The 17957-nt window shown below is 43.6% G+C and overlaps 1 protein-coding gene across 1 annotated transcript in view; it reads right to left on the bottom strand.

The window, feature by feature from the left end:
* LOC147419797 (C18orf8) overlaps positions 1–14363 on the bottom strand; it is a 148010-nt gene extending 133647 nt beyond the window's left edge. The window contains exon 1 of the mRNA XM_086505447.1: positions 14262–14363. The gene's annotated coding sequence lies outside the window, so the exon portion shown is untranslated. The remainder of the gene's footprint in view (positions 1–14261) is intronic.
* Between the last annotated feature and the right edge of the window lie 3594 nt (positions 14364–17957).

The raw sequence follows: 17957 nt of genomic DNA, 5'->3' as shown, positions 1-17957 counted from the left end.
TGCCGATGACGATGATGGTGATGACCACGACGACTTTAGGGCTGAAATCTGTGGTCTTCTATCTGCTGAATTTCGGGGCTGTTTCGATGGCTGAAAATGACTGTTTTGGCTGCGTTTTTATGGGCTGAAAACGGGGGTATTCTGCATCCAACTAGGGCTGAATTGCCTGCTGTCCAAGAAGCCTAAAAACGCCGCTGTTCTGATGCGGAATAGGCTGAAAACCAAAAACGCTGATTTGACTTCCTGGCGTTAGTGAAAACGCTATGCAGTTCTGATGTGCTGGCGATGACGGGGAGGCTGAAAACGCCAAGGATCAGGTGCTGACGATGGTATGCAAAAACGCTACATAAGCTGGTGATGATGGCGATGATGCAACTGAGAAACGCTGGGGCTGATGTGTCTATGGCGAGGATGGAGGAACCAAAACGCCAAAAGGTTACTGCTGGGGGTTCTGCTGAGAAGGTGCTTGTTGAGCATGTGCTCCTGCTGCCTGCTGCCTCTTCTGCCATTTAGTGCTAACTTGGGTTTGCTTATATATTTTCTTAGCAAAATTGCCCTACCTACTTTTGTTGGAAAGTCACTTAAAAATAACAAGTGAAAAATAGGAAAAATAGGCTAAATGCACTGGAAAATTCCCCTGACTGAATCTGATGGATTCTGAAGGGAATACTGATGATCAGGCTCTGTGCAAACAGAGGATATGCATCTATGCTAAGTGACTGGGCATGCACGGTCTACGAATAGACTCACAAAGTGCCAGATCACTTCTAATCTAGACTTGACTGGACTGACTGAACCCTGATCATGTTGTAGCTTGTCCACGGACACATAGGGTTGGATGTGTCACGTGACATCCCCTCCTTTTCGAAGTGAGGTACTGGTACCGAACTGTATGGCATCGAGGGAGATCGCCAATAGCATCCGGAATCCTGGAAGAGACTCTTCGCCGACCCACTCTCATGTGCGGGTCGTGTGGTACTTTAACTTCATAAAGGTTTGCAACGCTTGCTTCTTTGGGCCGCGCCGAAAGCAACACAAAGTCTTCTGTGGCTCCTTCAATGCTTCAACTTCGTCGAGAGTCATGCTTCTTTCTTCTTCAAGAATCTCCACGGCTGAAAATTCCTGAAACAACTTCCAACACAAAACCATGAACATACCCATTCCATGTAAAGTGAGTGGAAAAAATCTTGTCTTTCTCAAAGATTGTGCATGCAATGTAGATGAACATAGAGACGGAGTGCTAAACCATTCATCACATACACGCAAACAATGAGATCGAATCTTGGTCTTTTGATCTAGAGCAATCAACTGTGGCAATGCACAACGGAAATGCACATGTTTGGTGCTCATACTTTTATGTGCTCTTTCTACAACTGTCATGTCAAGGAAGAGACATGAAATGTGACTTCCTGACAGACATACTTTTCAGCTTTTCATGGAAAATCCGCATACATTCGTGCTCATCCATGAGAGAAACATGCTCAACATACAATATGTCATGCCTAGGAAAAGGGATCACATAACGATGCTGACTAAAATACAGGAAACGATCACGAATGAAACATTCGAACAATGCGCGCGTATCAATCATGCAAACACATAATACTTCCTGTGAGGGTTCTTTGGACCTAGGCTCGAGAGCCAAGATCGATCCTTCGTGATTGATCAACTCTGCAACGAGATTAGCTTCGCTAGAAAAAGCATCCACTAACACCTCATCCTAGTGAACAATCACATCTTCTTCATGCAACTTATCATGCTTGTGAGAAATCACATCTTGATCATGCAAATCATCATGCTTATCTTTGTCATCCAAACCATCATGCAAATCATTATCATTCAAATCTTCATGTTTCTATAATCATGCAAATTCTCTGTCATGCTGTGGAGAAAAAGAGACTGAGAGAGTCTCCTTCTCCTGAATCCTTTCAATCTTGTCCTGCATATTAGCAATGAGAGATGGAGAATCAGCAATGTCCTCTCTATGAATGACAATTGGAGAATCACTTGTGGCATTGAGAGTTATAGTGTTAGTCTTAAAATCCATGAGAGCGTCATTATCACGAAACCATCGAATGCCCAAAATCATATCACATCCTGAGAGAGGAGAAACAACAAATCTTCTAGTGAAGGCAGTCTGTTGAATTGCAAACAACACATCAAGGTACTCCTCCGTGATGAGAGCGTCCATACCGGGACGAAAGCCAGAGACCTCGAGAGGAGATCTCAAACTAACTTCGAGGCGGGCTCTCTCAACAAGAGAGGAACTGATCACATCATGCATACTACCTGGGTCAAACAATATGACAAAACGGTGCCCCGACGTACGACCATAGCATTTAATGAGAGAATCATAGATGGGAGGGTCCTGAGAAACTTGGGGCACACTCGTGTTATCATTCATTGCATTGATAGAGGAAGTGGATTCTGTGGATTCTTTAGATTCATTTGATTCAAGCTTAGGACATGTTCTTCTTATGTGCCCCTTAATGTGACAATGAAAAAAACGACCTTCCTTAGAATAAGTGCTTTGCTCTTCCGACGTGATGTATCCTCCTACAATTCCTTGTGCTACCTTTTCATCTGGAGTAAGCTTAGGTTTAGCGATTGTGTTAGCCTTACCCTTAGATTCATTGGAAGAATTCTTTGCTGACAGACTGTTGGAAGATTGGTTAGAAGAGTTATCATTCTTACCGTTCTGAGGGTTCTGAGAAGTCTGCGAGGTACTTGTGGAAGTCTTGTTCTCCTTAGGCTTTCCCTTGTTGTGTTTTATGTCCTGTGCGAGAGCAATCGCTACCGCCTTGTTGAGATTGATTGGATCGAAAAACCTCGACATCGTACTTGATATACTCGTCCAATCCAAAGAGAAAAGCCTCTTTGCGCTCATCATCCGATTTTCATAATTAAGTACCTAGCTGCAAAACACGATTAGAAAAAGACATAACCGGCATACCATTTTGCTAGAGAGAGCGCCAATCGTCCTTCAATCGTGCGAGGTACTAAGGTGGCATAAACCGTGCCTTGAGCTTGTCTAGGAAATCAACCCAATTGAAGGAAAGGGGCGTGAGTTCGTCGGCTTCCTCTAAGTGCGCGGCTAGCTGTGCCTCTTGCCATGCGTGGTACCAATTGATGGCATCACCGGCGAGGTACATAGCTGCCGTCAAAACTTTACTACTTCCTGTCTTCTTAGTTGTCGCAAAATAAGCATTAAATTGATGCAACCAAGAATGAAGAACCGTAGCATCCATCTTACCGTCATACTTACTGAAAGTCAACTTCTCTGTGACTGGATGGTTGGAATCCGCGTCGTGGCTTGCGCCACTTGATGAACTCCCACGATGTTTGGGTGGTTCGGTCTTCGAGGCAAGTACCTGTCGAACGAATTCTTGAGTTCGTAGTTCTCTTTGACCCTCTCGCTCGATCTCCAAGGCTGCGCTTCGTGCTGCCGCTTCCTGCTTTCTTAGTTCTTTTCTTTCTTTTCGTGCGTTGCGTTCGCGTTCTAAAGCAAGGCGATTGTCTTCTTGTTGTGCGGCAAATCTTGCGTTTCTTTCGTCGCGCTCGCGGTCCTTAGCTACTTGCTCAAGGTCCTTAGCTGCTTGTTTTGCGGCAAGTTTTGCAATTCTTTCGTCGTGCTCACGGTCCTTAGCTTCTTGTTGTTCTGCTTTGCTTGCGAGTTGTGCCAACGCAACTCGATTCATTTCTTGTTGTTGTGCCATCATGTCCAACATCGACTTGACCATCATCTCCATAGGAGTTAGTAGAACTCGTGCCGTAGATGGCGAAGGGAGAGGGTCGAAAAAGTCTCCTGGTGGGGAAAAATCTTCACCGCCTCTCTCATGCTTGTCACCTGTATGCGAAGTATCCATTCCGCTTCGGGAGACGACCATGCACTATGATCTTTGGTTCTTAAGTTCACGAGGAACTTGGGTTCTTGAGGGTCTTGGTTCTAAGGTTCTTAGTGTTTTCTTTCGCTTGCAGATCGCGTTTGAGAAGGATATTCTCTTCACCCGAGTTCTACTCTTTTCTGCGGGCGCACCCCTTGGCGGCCTTGCGCTCACACCATGGTTGCTTTTTCCCACCTAACGTCGATTGGCCGGCCGCTAAGTGCACAATCCGCTCTCAATGAGTGAAAAGAGACACAAGGGGAGGCTGGACAAGCCCTTCTTTCTTGGGATTCCTGTCACTCTTCAACAAAACACGATTAGGAATCGACACGCCCAAGCGAACTTGGGTTCGTGCGACCTCAACAAGCAAAAAAATTCTTGTGGTTCTTGTGGTTCTTTCCTTGAGTGATACAGAACACTGTCAAAGCTCTTATACCAATGTTAGGTGCAGCGGAATGATTATTTGCGCTTTGCTCAAGATGAGTGCTCTGAACTGTGCTCAAGGTTCCTTTTAGTTCTTATGGAAGGGAGAGCCTTCCGTTCTTAATGGAAAGTGCTATGATCACAACAAAGTGAATGGACACTGTGCGTGCAAGTGTATAAGACTGAGAGATAGAGAGAGAAGAGAGATACGACACCAGAGACGTTGTAAAACCCTCCTCCGAAGGCCCCACTCTCGTCGGCGAGAGTGGTCTACTATTGATTGCACAAAGTGGTACAATGCGTATGCAATGGACTGATGCAACTTGGGACTATGCCGATGACGACAACAGTGATGACGACGACGACTTTAGGGCTAAAATCTGTGGTCTTCTATCTGCTGAATTTCGGGGCTGTTTCGGTGGCTGAAAATGACTGCTTTGGCTGCGTTTTTATGGGCTGAAAACGGGGGTATTATGCATCCAACTAGGGTTGAATTGCCTGCTGTCCAAGAAGGCTGAAAACGCTGTTGTTCTGATGTGGAATAGGCTGAAAACCAAAAACGCTGATTTGACTTCCTAGTGTTAGTGAAAACGCTATGCAGTTCTGATGTGCTGGTGATGACGGGGAGGCTGAAAACGCCAGGGATCTGGTGCTGACGATGCTATGCAAAAACGCTCCACAAGTTGGTGATGATGGCGATGATGCAACTGAGAAACGCTGGGGCTAATGTGTCTATGGCGAGGATGGAGGAACCAAAACGCCATGGGGTTACTGCTGGGGGTTCTACTGAGAAGGTGTCTGTTGAGCATGTGCTCTTGCTGCCTCTTCTGCCATTTAGTGCTAACTTGGGTTTGCTTATATATTTTCTTAGCAAAATTGCCCTACGTACTTTTGTTGGAAAGTCACTTAAAAATAATAAGTGGAAAATACCAAAAATAGGAAAAATAGGCTAAATGCACTAGAAAATTCCCCTGACTGACTCTGATGGATTCTGAAGGGAATGCTGATGATCATGTTGTGTGCAACCAGAGGATATGCATCTATGCTAAGTGACTGGGCATGCACGGTCTATGAATAGACTCACAAAGTGCCAGATCACTTCTAATCTAGACTTCACTGGACTGACTAAACCCTTATCATGCTGTAGCTTATCCACGGACACATAGGGTTGGATGTGTCACGTGACAATGCGTCACTAGTAGGTGGAAATAAAGTCCATGGCTTTCAATGCGTGTGTGGTCCAAACGATATTGTATGGTATAGAGGTATGGGGACCAAGTATTCCGGCAAGCACATGGAATGACATTGAGAAAATTCTAAAAAAGTTCTTATGTAGACATATGGGGATAAAAACCACAACACCATACTCAATGACGCTGACTAGAAAAAGACCATTGGACATGCTTGCTTTGCAAAGAATGCATAGATATCTCTTGAAGGTGAAGTTGATGCCTAATAACCATTTGCCTCACATAGCATGGGAGGTAGGATGTAAGCCGCAAAAGAACCACAAAAGCAAGTTTCTCACCTCTAGCCTTGTTGAGGACATCAGGAAATGGTTCTCTAACTAGAATGTGGGAGCATATGTGCACATGCATGTAGAGGAAGGTACCGAGCATGAGCACAAACTGAATTTTGAACTACAATTACTTGAGGTCCTTCATAGCAAATGGAAGAATGCAATGCACAGGTCCAAGTTTGAATACTATTGCAAGCACATAAACACACGATACTGGGAAGAATAAAAAACCGGGGAAACCCAAATACACATCAAGACACCCATGTCCTACCGTGCGAGACGGGCCATCACCTTGATGCGGATAAGATCACACATGCTCAAAAGTGAAACGGGAGGATGGCTGAATATTGATGCAAACATGAGGAGATGCACTCAATGCGACTTGAATTCATTGGAAAATGAGGCACATGTAACCCTTGAATGTCCAGTATATGCGCACATTCAGGTCGACTTTCCTCAACTTATTCAAGGATGTACTACATTTGAGGAGCTTCTCTCAAGAACACATCCCTCTCCAGTAGCACTAGGCATCTATCTTGCCAAAGTGCTAGAACATCACACCACACTCACAAACAAGATCACCACACAATCATGACACGCCCCCTCCTTCACATGGGAAGGGGGGAGTCTCATATATGAGATTTTGGGTCCCATGGGTCATTCTGGCCCCCCGAGGACGTAAATACATCATCATCATCATCATTTTGGGTCCCATGGGTCATCCTGGCCCCCTGAGGACGTAAATACATCATCATCATCATCATCATCATCTCTCTCTCTCTCTCTCTCTCTCTCTCTCTCTCTCTCTCTCTCTCTCTCTCTCTCTCTCTCTCTCTCTCTCTCTCTCTCTCTTCTCTCTCTCTCTCTCTCTCTCTCTCTCTCTCTCTCTCTCTCTCTCTCATCTCTTTGACTTTCTATCCCTATCTAAGTATCACATTCACTATAGCAGATCTCCTCCTCTAGTTACAATTTGCCTAAGTACTTGAGAGATCTAGCTCTCCATATACTTTCTCCACTCATTTTTGGGAAAAAAAAACATGAATAACGCAACTTAACAATAACGCAAAGTTGCATTCATTAAGGAAATGAAAGAACAAGGGATTGTGGAAGTGTGAATTCTCGCTTCTATCTATTCCCTCAAATCTGTTGCATCTAATTCTCGCTTCTATCTATTCCCTCAAATCTGTTGCATCTAACACAGCGTGTAATAACAATCGTCAAACATGTGTACATACCATTTATCCAAGAGGGTTCCAAACCAACGAAAGACTATATGATGGCCCTGCCCGAACATGCAAGTCTTGCAAACATGCTCAAAAAATTGTTGAAAATAAATCCCTTAGACTTTGTAGATAAACCTTGGCTCCGCAAACGTAGTAGCAACGTGTCGAGGTGGCACATAGAGACATGTGCACATGCTGTTAAGGTCTCCTGGGATTGTTCCTGCACTGTTAAAGCTTCTCTTCTTCCTTTTCTTCTTCTTCTTCTCTTCTCTCTCTCTCTCTCTCTCTCTCTCTCTCTCTCTCTCTCTCTCTCTCTCTCTCTCTCTCTCTCTCTCTCTCTCTCTCTCTCTCTCTCTCTCTCTCTCTCTCTCTCTCTCTCTCTCTCTCCGCCCGCTAATATTTCTAGATTCCACTTCACACTTTGGCAATAACAACCTTAGGATGCTATACTTGAGTTCCATCTTTTGTCCATTGGTGGCTCTAGTATCTTCGACGACCAGATTAGGGAGAGAGGGTTGTGTTGTGGTTGTGCCCGGCCGTATTTGAGGAAAACATAACTTTTTTGACGATACAAGTCATGTATATGCCCACCTGATAGGCTGGGATAAGGTAGAAACCCTATTCCTAGGTCTGTGTGGGATCAAAGTCTCAATATATTTTGCGGTCTCTTGCCATATTTGATTTTATAGCTGACTCGACATATTTATTCCTAGGATGACCCCTATTTTTGGGTTGTCAGATTTTAGAGAGGAGGTCAAGCAAATTCAGGTGGTCATAATATAGGGACCCACCCCCATGTATTATGTCATTCACAAATGTTGTATAGCAAGCGTTTAGGTCTCTCTATAGCATTTTGCAAATATGGATTGACAAACTCTGTAGAGTTTTTTCCTGTAGCGTTCTCTCTCTGACATTGCGGTCTCTCTCTCTTCAGCGCTCCCTTTCCCCCTGTGCAATGTGTTGCATTTGCAAGTCTTGCTGTCACGTGCACATCTAACCCTATGTGTATGTGGACAAGCTACTTCATGACATGGGTTCAGTTCAGTTAGCTTAGGAAGTGTTTTGGCACTTTTGCGAGTTTGTCCGCACACCGTGCATGTCCAAACACTTAGAGTAGATGCATATCCTCTGGTTGCACACAGCATGATCATCAGATTACAATCAGAACCCATCAGAAGCATTTTTACAGTGCATAGACCTATTTTCCCTATTTTTGCCATTTTCCACTCATTATTTTTAAGTGACTTTGTTGGGAAACTGGGTAGGGCAATTTGACTCAGCAAGTATACAAGAAAACCTAGCGCTAGCACTTTCTGGCAGAAGAGGCAGCAGGGACCAGACATCGTACAGTGCACCTTCTCAGCAAGGATCCCCCCCCCCCCCCCCCAAAGCAGAGAGTGATCAGCCCTAGTGTTTTTGCATGATGCAAGATTGCTAGCGTTTTTCAGTTTTCAGCCCTACGACTTCGCAACATAGCCATTGCGGTAGCACATCCTTACCGCCTTGACTTGCCCGCGACAAACAGACCCTAGCGACAACAGATTTCAGCTTTGCTTGCATTAGCAGATTTTCTCAGCACATCACTAACATTTTTGGATCAACAGCACAACATGGCGTTTTGCAGATTCTCGCGACAGAACCAGCATAGGCATCAGCGTTTTCAATTTTCAGCAGTCAAACTCCGCAATAGAACCCCCAAACCTCGCAGACCTCACCTTCCTGAGCAGATCCTCGCCGCACGGTCACATCAGCCAAGGTTGGCAGATTCAGCCCGGAAAACGCAGATGCTAAATCTGCGTTTTCAGTGTCATCATCGCCGTCGTCATCGACACAGAGTCAAAATTCAACACATAAAAGATTTGCAGATTTCAGCCATTAGCGTTTTCAGATTTCAACCCGTCTCGTCGTCGTCCTCATCGTCGGCAAGTCCATTACATTGTAGAGATTTGTGCAATCAATAGTAGACCGCTCTCGCCATAGAGAGTGGGGCCTTCGGAGGAGGGTTTGACAACATTCTGGTGTCGTATTCTTCTCTCTCTCTCGTAACCCAAGTCCTCTTGGGCGTGTCGATTCCTAATCGTGTCTTTCAAGAGTGACAGGAAACACAAAAAAGAAGGGCTTGTCTAGCCTCCCCTTGTGTCTCTTTTCACTCATTGAGAGCGGACCGTGCACTTAGCGGCCGGCCAATCGACGTGAGGTGGGAAAAAGCAACCTTGGTGTGAGCGCAAGGCCACCAAAGGGTGCGCCCGCGGAAAAGAGTAGAGCTAGGGTAAGAGAAGATCCTTCTCTAACACAGATTGCAAGCTAAAGACGAACCTCAAGAACCTCAAGGACCCAAGTTCCTCGTGAACTTCAGAACCCACGACTTCAGTGTATGGTCATTACGCGAAGCGGAACGGAGGTGATGAGCATGGAAGTGGCGAAGAAGAATTTTCCCACCAGGAGGTTTTTCTGACCCTCCCCTTTCCCCATCTACGCCAAGGATTGTACCAGATTCTATGGAGGCTTTGGTCAAGACGTTGATGGACATTATGAGACAACACTTAGAAAGACAGGCCGAATTGGATCGTGAACACGAAGAAAGAGTGTCACCAGCCAGTGGCAATTCCATTTTTGTTTATTTTCTCTTTCTTTGGGGAATTTCGTTTGTTTTACCTTTTGGAAACACCCCTCTCGAAATCTAACTGCCCTACATTGAATAGCCAGTGTGGAACTGTTCAGAGAGAGTCCAGGCTTGAGGGCTAAAGAGCACTAAGGTTGGACAAGGACTATGGTTAGCCAAAGTGGGGTCAATGGCCAGCCAAAGCGGAATCCTTTGCTACATAGGCTACATTTCAATTCTGGGTGTGGCTGCAGTGTACAAAGAGGGTCAGATGATCTAGAAGAATGTAATGGCAAAAACTCCTAAATTTTAGGGACTGCTATTTTTGGACGGCAAAATGTCTTCGCGTCATTACGCGCAGTTTGACATGGGGATCATTTTGTTAATCTGTGGCCAAGTCAACAGAGGCTGCAGGTGAGATATTTTTAGACCCGAGGGTCTAAAGCGGGAAAATGCACAATGAGTGACACTTGGCACTCTGAGGCCAGTTTACTACTTAAAGAGAAGGCAAAAACGTGATTTTCAACTGTGAGCTCATTTTTGAGTGCTGTCACAGGTGGGAGAGCTTCAATGGAGTGCTGGCTTACCCTCTATGTACAGTGAGGTGCAGGATGTCATGACCTGCACACCTCTCACTGCTCTCTCTCTCCCCTATTCTTTATGGTTATGCCCCTCTAGTGGGCTCATCAAATTGACCATGTACAGTCTTGTGGTTTGATGCTCTATTGCTGAGGCAAGAGCCTTCCTGAACAGGAACAAGAGTAGCTAACTGCTACTCCAAAGCAGGGAAACGAGAGGGTGATAACCTCTCAAGTAAACACACAAAAATCAGCACTGTTTTATTGCTGATTTTGGGCTGTTTTGGGACTGTTTTGTGCTCGGAATCATGCCAGAATCAAGGGGCATGTAGTCCAAGGCATTGGGAACAATGCAAGGACAGTTGACAACTATTAGGTCAAAAACAGGTCCTAACCAGAAAATACAGCGGTCTGAAATTTACTGTTTTACAGCCGTATGGATGCCAGATGCATTGGGAACACTGTCCAATTGTCAAAGAACGCTTCTGGGAAGTGTCGGGGCTCAAAACAAGTGAAAAACCAGAAATTCCAGCCAGTTGTAATTGCTCTTTTTGAGTTGGAATCACAGGGTTTATGCCAGTGGAAGTGGGTTCCAGTAGGGGAATTGGTTTCGCGCAAGTTTTGGGGCTGTTATGCCGCCGAAATTTGGCCAAATCAAGTGGTATCTAGTTGGATATAGACAAAGGATTCCCAAGACTTTGTAAATTTACCCTCTCAAAGTATAAAGAAATACCGAAAGGGGCCTATTTAGGGGCCAATCTAGTGTTTGACTCGCATACAAATGCATTCTAGCATCTGTATCCCATTCCCCTCTTTTGTGTCATTATAGCACAGGTAGAATAGACGACTAATAATGGGTGAAAGCTAAATCAAGGTTTGAAGTAAAGTCTACCGCCCTTTTTGAAGTTAACGGGCCGGTTACAAAGAGTGGCAGCCAGAGAGCGTGAGCGCGAGCAAGCACGCTTGGCGGCCGAAGAAAGAATAGCCGAATTGGATCGCGAGCGCAAAGAAAGACGGTTAGAGCGTGAAGCACGGAGAGGCCAACACAAGCAAGAGTTGATTTCACTTTTTTCTAATGTGCAGGCGCAGATTGAAAAGAAAGAAGAATAAGGAGACTCTCTCAGTCTCTCTTTTCCAAAGCACGACACACATGATTTGCATGATCAAGATGTGATTATTCACGAGCATGATGAATTGCATTATAATGATAAGCATGATGATTTGCAGGATAGAGATGTGATTGTTCACAAGGATGATGGTATACTTTTTTCTAGTGAAGCTAACCTCATTGCAGATTCGATCACTCACGAAGAACCGATCTTGGCTCTCAAGTCAAGGTCCAAAGAACCCCCACAGGAAGTATTCTGTGTTCGAATGATTAGTCAGCACGCATTGATCGAGTGTTTCATTCATAATGCTTTCCTGTATTTTAGTCACCGTCTTTATGTGATCCCTTTTCATAGGCATGGCATATTGTACGATGAACACGATTCACTCATGAATGAGCACGGATGTATACGGATTACTCATGAAAAGATGAAATGTTTGCACCCAAGGAATTCACATTCCATGTCTCTTCCTTGGCATGACACACTATCCGAAAGATCACAAGAAGGATTGAGCATCAAGCATCTGCATTTCCATTGTGATTTGCCACAGTTGATTGATTTAGATCAGAAAGTCAAGATTCGACCCCATTGTTTGCGTGTATTTGATGAACAGTTTGGCACTCTGTCTCTATGTTCATCTCCATTGCATGCACAGTCTTTTCGAAAGACTAGAATTTTTCCAGTCACTTTACATGAAATGGGCATGTTCATGTTTTTGTGTTGGAAGTGGTTTCAGGAATTTTTATCCTCGGAGATTCTTGAAGAAGGTAGACGCATGACTATCAACGAAGTTGAAGCATTGAAGGAGCCACAGATGACTTTGTGTCGCTTTCGTCGCGGCTAAGCGAAGCAAGCATTGCAGACCTTTATGAAGTTCAAGTATCGCATGACCCACGCATCAGAGTGGGCCAGCAAAGAGTCCTTCCCAGGATTCCAAACACTGTTGGCAATCTCCCTTGACACCATACAATTCGGTACCAGTACCTCACTTTGAAAAGGAGGGGATGTCAATTGCACATCTAACCCTATGTGTACGTAGACAAGCTACTTCATGACATGGGTTCAGTTCAATTAGCTTAGGAAGCGTTCTGGCACTTTTGTGAGTCTGTTCGCAAATCGTGCATGTCCACACACTTAGAGTAGATGCATATCCTCTAGTTGCACACAGCATGATCATCAGATTCCAGTTAGAACCCATCAAGAGCATTTTTACAGTGTATAGATCTATTTTTCCTATTTTTGTCATTTTTCACTTATTATTTTTAAGTGACTTTGTTGGGAAACTGGGTAGGGCAATTTGACTCGGCAAGTATATAAGAAAACCTATCGCTAGCACTTTCTGGCAAAAGAGGCAGCAGGGACCAGACATCCTACAGTTCACCTTCTCATCAAGGCCCCCCAGCAGAGACTGTTCAGCCCTAGCGTTTTTGCATGATGCAAGACTGCTAGCGATTTTCAATTTTCATCCCTACAACTTCGCGGCATAGCCATTGCGGTAGCAGATCCCTACCGCCTTGACTTGCCCGCGATAGACAGACCCTAGCGACAACAGATTTCAGCTTTGCTGGCGTTAGCAGATCACTAGCGTTTTTGCATCAAGCACAAATTCAGCCCTAGCGTTTTTGGATCAGTAGCACAACATAGCGTTTTGCAGATTCTCCGCAACAACCAACATAGGCTACAGCGTTTTCAGTTTTCAACAGTCAGACTCCACAGTAGAAACCCCAAACCTCGCAGATCTCACCTTCCCCAGTAGATCCTCGCCGCACGGTCAGATCAACCAAGGTTTACAGATTCAGCCTGGAAGACCCAGATTTCAGCATCTGCGTTTTCAGCGCGTCGTCATCGCTGTCGTCATCGACATAGAGTCAGAATTCAACAGATAAAAGATTTGCAGATTTCAGCCATTAGCGTTTTCAGATTTCAACCCGTCTCGTCGTCGTCCTCATCGTCAACGACATCGTAGGTAAGTCCATTGCATTGTAGAGATTTGTGTAATGAATAGTAGACCGCTCTCGCCATAGAGAGTGGGGCCTTCGGATAAGGATTTGACAACATTCTGGTGTCGTATTCTTCTCTCTCTATCTCTCGGTCTCAGCGCCTTCATTCATAGTGTTTACCACATTGTTTGTGATCATTTGCACTCTCTCACTAAAGAAACGGAAGGCTCTCCCTTCCGTAAGTAAAAGGAACCCTTGAGCACAATTCGGAGCACTCATCTTGAGCAAAGTTCAACATTCACATCCGCTGCACCTTACACTTGCACATCGGAGGGCTCCCTTAGGCCTTGCACTCGTGCTATAAAGGGTTTCCCATTGTTGGAAGCTAATTCAGAGGGTTCAATCATGGTAGATCCAAGATTCGGTGGCTTCCCTTGATCAAGAGGAGTTTCGCTCGTTATATCATACTTGATTGTTATCTAATTCACCTTTCTATTGCACCTTTGGCATGATATGAGAGCCACGGTGTGCTCTCAAGTTGGATTGGTGATCTATGTGAGTTTCTGGTGCTGATTTTACGCGACAAAGAGGAGCATGTGACTAGTTGCTGTTGTTTTTCACCCTCTTGAGAGAAATTTTGCTTGAGGTTGCGGACTTGATTGTCAACGAATTAACCTTTCCCTTGCACCTTTGACAATACTAACCTCTAGCTCTAATCATCATTTAAAAACACCATGTGAATAGCCTACGCAATCGATGAGCCGAGTTAGAAATTAATATTAGCTTCCATCAATCCATACTACTTTAAGGGAAACAAGAAGAACTCACACGAAAATTAGAACTTTCCAATTTCTAATTTCTAGCTATTGGAATTTGAATATACCAACCATATCATAGCCCGCTTCAAAAAGAAAAGCGAAACAAACAAACAAAAGGAAAATGACAAAACATGAGTCTGGCATGAAAACATAACAAGGGCTTACCACTTCAATAATACACCTGTTGAGGGCCAGAAATTCTTCTGAGCACATTCCCTGCTCTACGGCCGGAACCTTTGATGCAACACATTGACCGTATGCTTTTAGCTGCAAGAGATGATAACTCTCATTGATTCAGATGCATAAAACAAGCAAGTCAAGACACTCTATCCAAGCAAAAAGCAATGAGATGGGTGATCGATTAGGAGCTCAAACCAAGGGCAAAAACCCTCACCTCACAAGAACAATTGACAAAGACCTGCCTGAAGTTACTGGGGATGTTTGGCCGGTCAGGCCTTGGCTTTCCCATCCTAAACCTGGCCACAGGACAACAATGCAGAAGATACTCTCTCTCTCTCTCTCTCTCTCTCACACACACACACACACACCACCTACACCTACCATAAAGACCACCATCGCACGAAAGTGGTGAAGTTGTCGATCACAATCGCTGTGCGAAGCAAGCGAGCAAAACTCTTATTATGCTCGAGAATGTTTCCTTCCAAGGGTGGGTACACTAATTCGTGTTTCCTTCCGAGGGGATGAAGGGAGGTGTGTTGACAATGGTTTTATTACAATTGAAGCCTAGATGTGGTCTAGGGTGGAGCCATAGCTTGTTTTTTATGATGATTCAAGGCATGTTCATGGAATTTCTTGTCAAGCCCACTGTGGGAGTCTTTCAGAAAAGCATGCATCCACAATTCACTCTTTGAATACGATGGATGCTTGGTACTAATTAGATTGATCATGTCATACTTGTTGAGAATATTATGCTCAAGCTAAAATCTAAGACTCCTCTTTGATATGTCTACTATGCACACTTGTTGGACTATAAGTTTTGGCGTTCTATGTTGAGTATGCTCCAGATGTTCTAAAGAGGGCTAGATGGGTTACACAAGAAAAGGTGTGTGCACTAGCAAGAGTTGTAGCCTCGTTTATGCACCTATAAGTAGAACACCATTTGTTAGGAGCAAAAGAGGAGTATGTTGAAGACCATGAAGTACATTTTTCGAGCTCTGCATTACAAGTATTCCTTAAGGCTCGAGCAATGGACCTCTTGCACTACACTTGTTTATCTCTCTTGACTTTGCATCCAACTCACTCTTCAATGGCCAATTGCTTATTTTTCTTTGTTACAACAACATTTTTAGAGGCTTTTCTCTCTCTAGAAATGGTGGTTGATGGGCTTGAGTGGTAATTATGAGATTAGGCTAAGCCCAAATGTCAAGCGAAGGGTCCAGTTTAAAACCTCTCTCTCTCCTCCTAGCATCTTGCCCTTTTTATAGGCAACCCCCGTGTTGCATTCTTTGGAGATTCCCAATGGTAAATGGGAAAGTATCTCTATGGATTTTATTGTGGGTTTACCAACCATTATACGAGGTCATGACTCGGTATGGGTGGTAGTAGATTGGTCAACTAAACTTTGTAAATTTATTACGACCAAGTCCGCAATTAAAACTCTAGAGTTAACGAAGTTATTTGTTGACAATTTTTATAGACTATACGGATTGCCCATCAATATTGTGAGTGATCATGATCCCAAGTTTAACAGTCATTTCTGGAGGGTTGTGTTTTAACGATTAGGTATACAACTCAACATCAATACTGCTGACCATCCAAAAACGGATGATTTGATTGAACGTGTTAATCAAGTGCTAGTGGATATGCTAAGAGCATACATTAGCAAAAAGAAAATTGATTGAGAAGATCGTCTCCCTATTCCAGAGCTTTCTTATAATAGTGCAAAGCATGTGACAACTGGTTCTAGTCCTTCCATGCTTATGTATGGTTTTCAACCTAGATCACTCATTACGATGGGGTGGCAACTGAGAAAATTAAACAAGTCAAGGATTTTCTTCAAGATCGCATGGATATGTTGAATCTTTCTCATCAAAATGTTCGACAAGCATAGGATAGATATAAAAAGTATACTGATGAGAAACGTCGGCAAGTAACCTTCATGGAAGGGAAAGAGGTATTTTTATGTGTGCCAGAACATTCGAAAAGTCTAAAAAATGGCCAATATCTAAATTATCTCCAGGATATTGTTGGCCTTTTAAGATACTCAAGTGAGTTGGAGACATGGCTTACGAACTAACTTTACATGCGGACTCTCGTATTCATCTAGTTTTTCATGTAAGATGTTTACGTAAACGTCATTGACCAACAAATTTTGGTTGATTTCATTGAACCTCCAACCCATCCGCGTGAACTTGAGCGTATTCTTGACTATCATGATTTATATACTCATCATCATGTACGTCGTCAAACAAGCATTAGTCGAGTGGAAAGACTGACTTGAAGAAGGCGCCACTTGGGAAAAAATTAATGTTCTTAAGAAGAAATTTTCCAATTTTGTTTTTGAGGATAAAAACACTTCTCCGAGGGGGCAGGCCAAGGATCTAATCCAAGACCATAGCTTGGGGGTTTCCTATAAAAGGGGCAAGAGGTTGGAAGGAGAGAGAGGTTTCAAAGCCCAAGGCCTCACACCAAAGACCTAAGAAAAATCCGAGAAAGCTTGGGTTTCGACGTGATTTTTTAAACCAAACTAAGTGAAAAATGACGCAGTATGGCCATTTTCTCTCTAATCAAATACCAAAATTATTGAGTGGATATGAGTGGGGACATGTACGATAATAGCCATTAAATGCCATACATAATGTTGGTCAACCCACAGAGTGTTGAAGACCCAAGTTCATATCATCTCTCCCATTTGGGATAGTCCTTAGAGATATTGTTGAACTTGAGGGAGAGAGTGAGAGAGTACATAGAGTAGAGAGAGACATTGTGAGGTGTTAGAACATCTTGTAAAGAGTATTGTAGTTGGAGAACACACTGCTTGTACTTGGGTCTATAGCCTTAGCATTGGGTTTGGGGATCATCCCATCAGTCTCTCTCTCAGTTCTAGTATTGTGTATCTGGGTGGTTCATAGTACTTGCGTTCGTACTTACAATACCAAACTTTGGTACTTCCAAAGTACCAAATTATTTATTTGGTAATATTAGCTCCCTACTATTGATACTGTGAAGATTCTATTACAGTACCAAGTTTGGTGGTATGTAGTACCAGTTTCGGTACTCGAGAGTACCAACATTGTATCCAATGTAGTTTAGCTATGAATAAATCTATTCCTCTCATTATACCATCGTCTCTCTTATACCTTTGATTACATATTGGTTCTCCTCTCTTGTATATCTTGGCACAAAGATCCAGACACACTTCTACATGTTTTCACATGGTATTAGAGCCCACTTTTTAAAACATAGACCAATCAAAGAGACCATGACATGTAAGTGCATGTGTCCATGAGACCTTAGAACTCTCAAAGAAATATAATTCCACTTTGTCTATTTAAATCTATGAGAATTTATTAGTGTATTATGTAGTGACATGGTAGTGAACACACTCAAAACTGTTGGAAAACCTTTTTCCCTTCCTAGGAGGTTGTTTTCCCCAATTTGTATACACACCCATCACTCTAGGGCAAGACTTAACTTTTGTATTAGTACCTTCAGTAATAATACTTCCTACATTGTGTGCTCTTGAACTCTCCTTCATCTTCTCTAGTGGAGCTAAGGATGAGCAATGTAATGAGAAAAAACATTTTGCGAGACTAAGGTTTTTAAAAAAATATACATGGAAAGAGATGAAATCAACAAAATCAAGTAACACCTCAAGGGCCTTAATTATTCATCAAGCCC

Source organism: Adiantum capillus-veneris, chromosome 29 (assembly GCF_014529385.1).
Source record: "Adiantum capillus-veneris isolate H3 chromosome 29, ASM1452938v2, whole genome shotgun sequence".
NCBI lineage: Eukaryota > Viridiplantae > Streptophyta > Polypodiopsida > Polypodiales > Pteridaceae > Adiantum > Adiantum capillus-veneris.
This window is presented reverse-complemented; position numbering and strand designations above follow the sequence as displayed.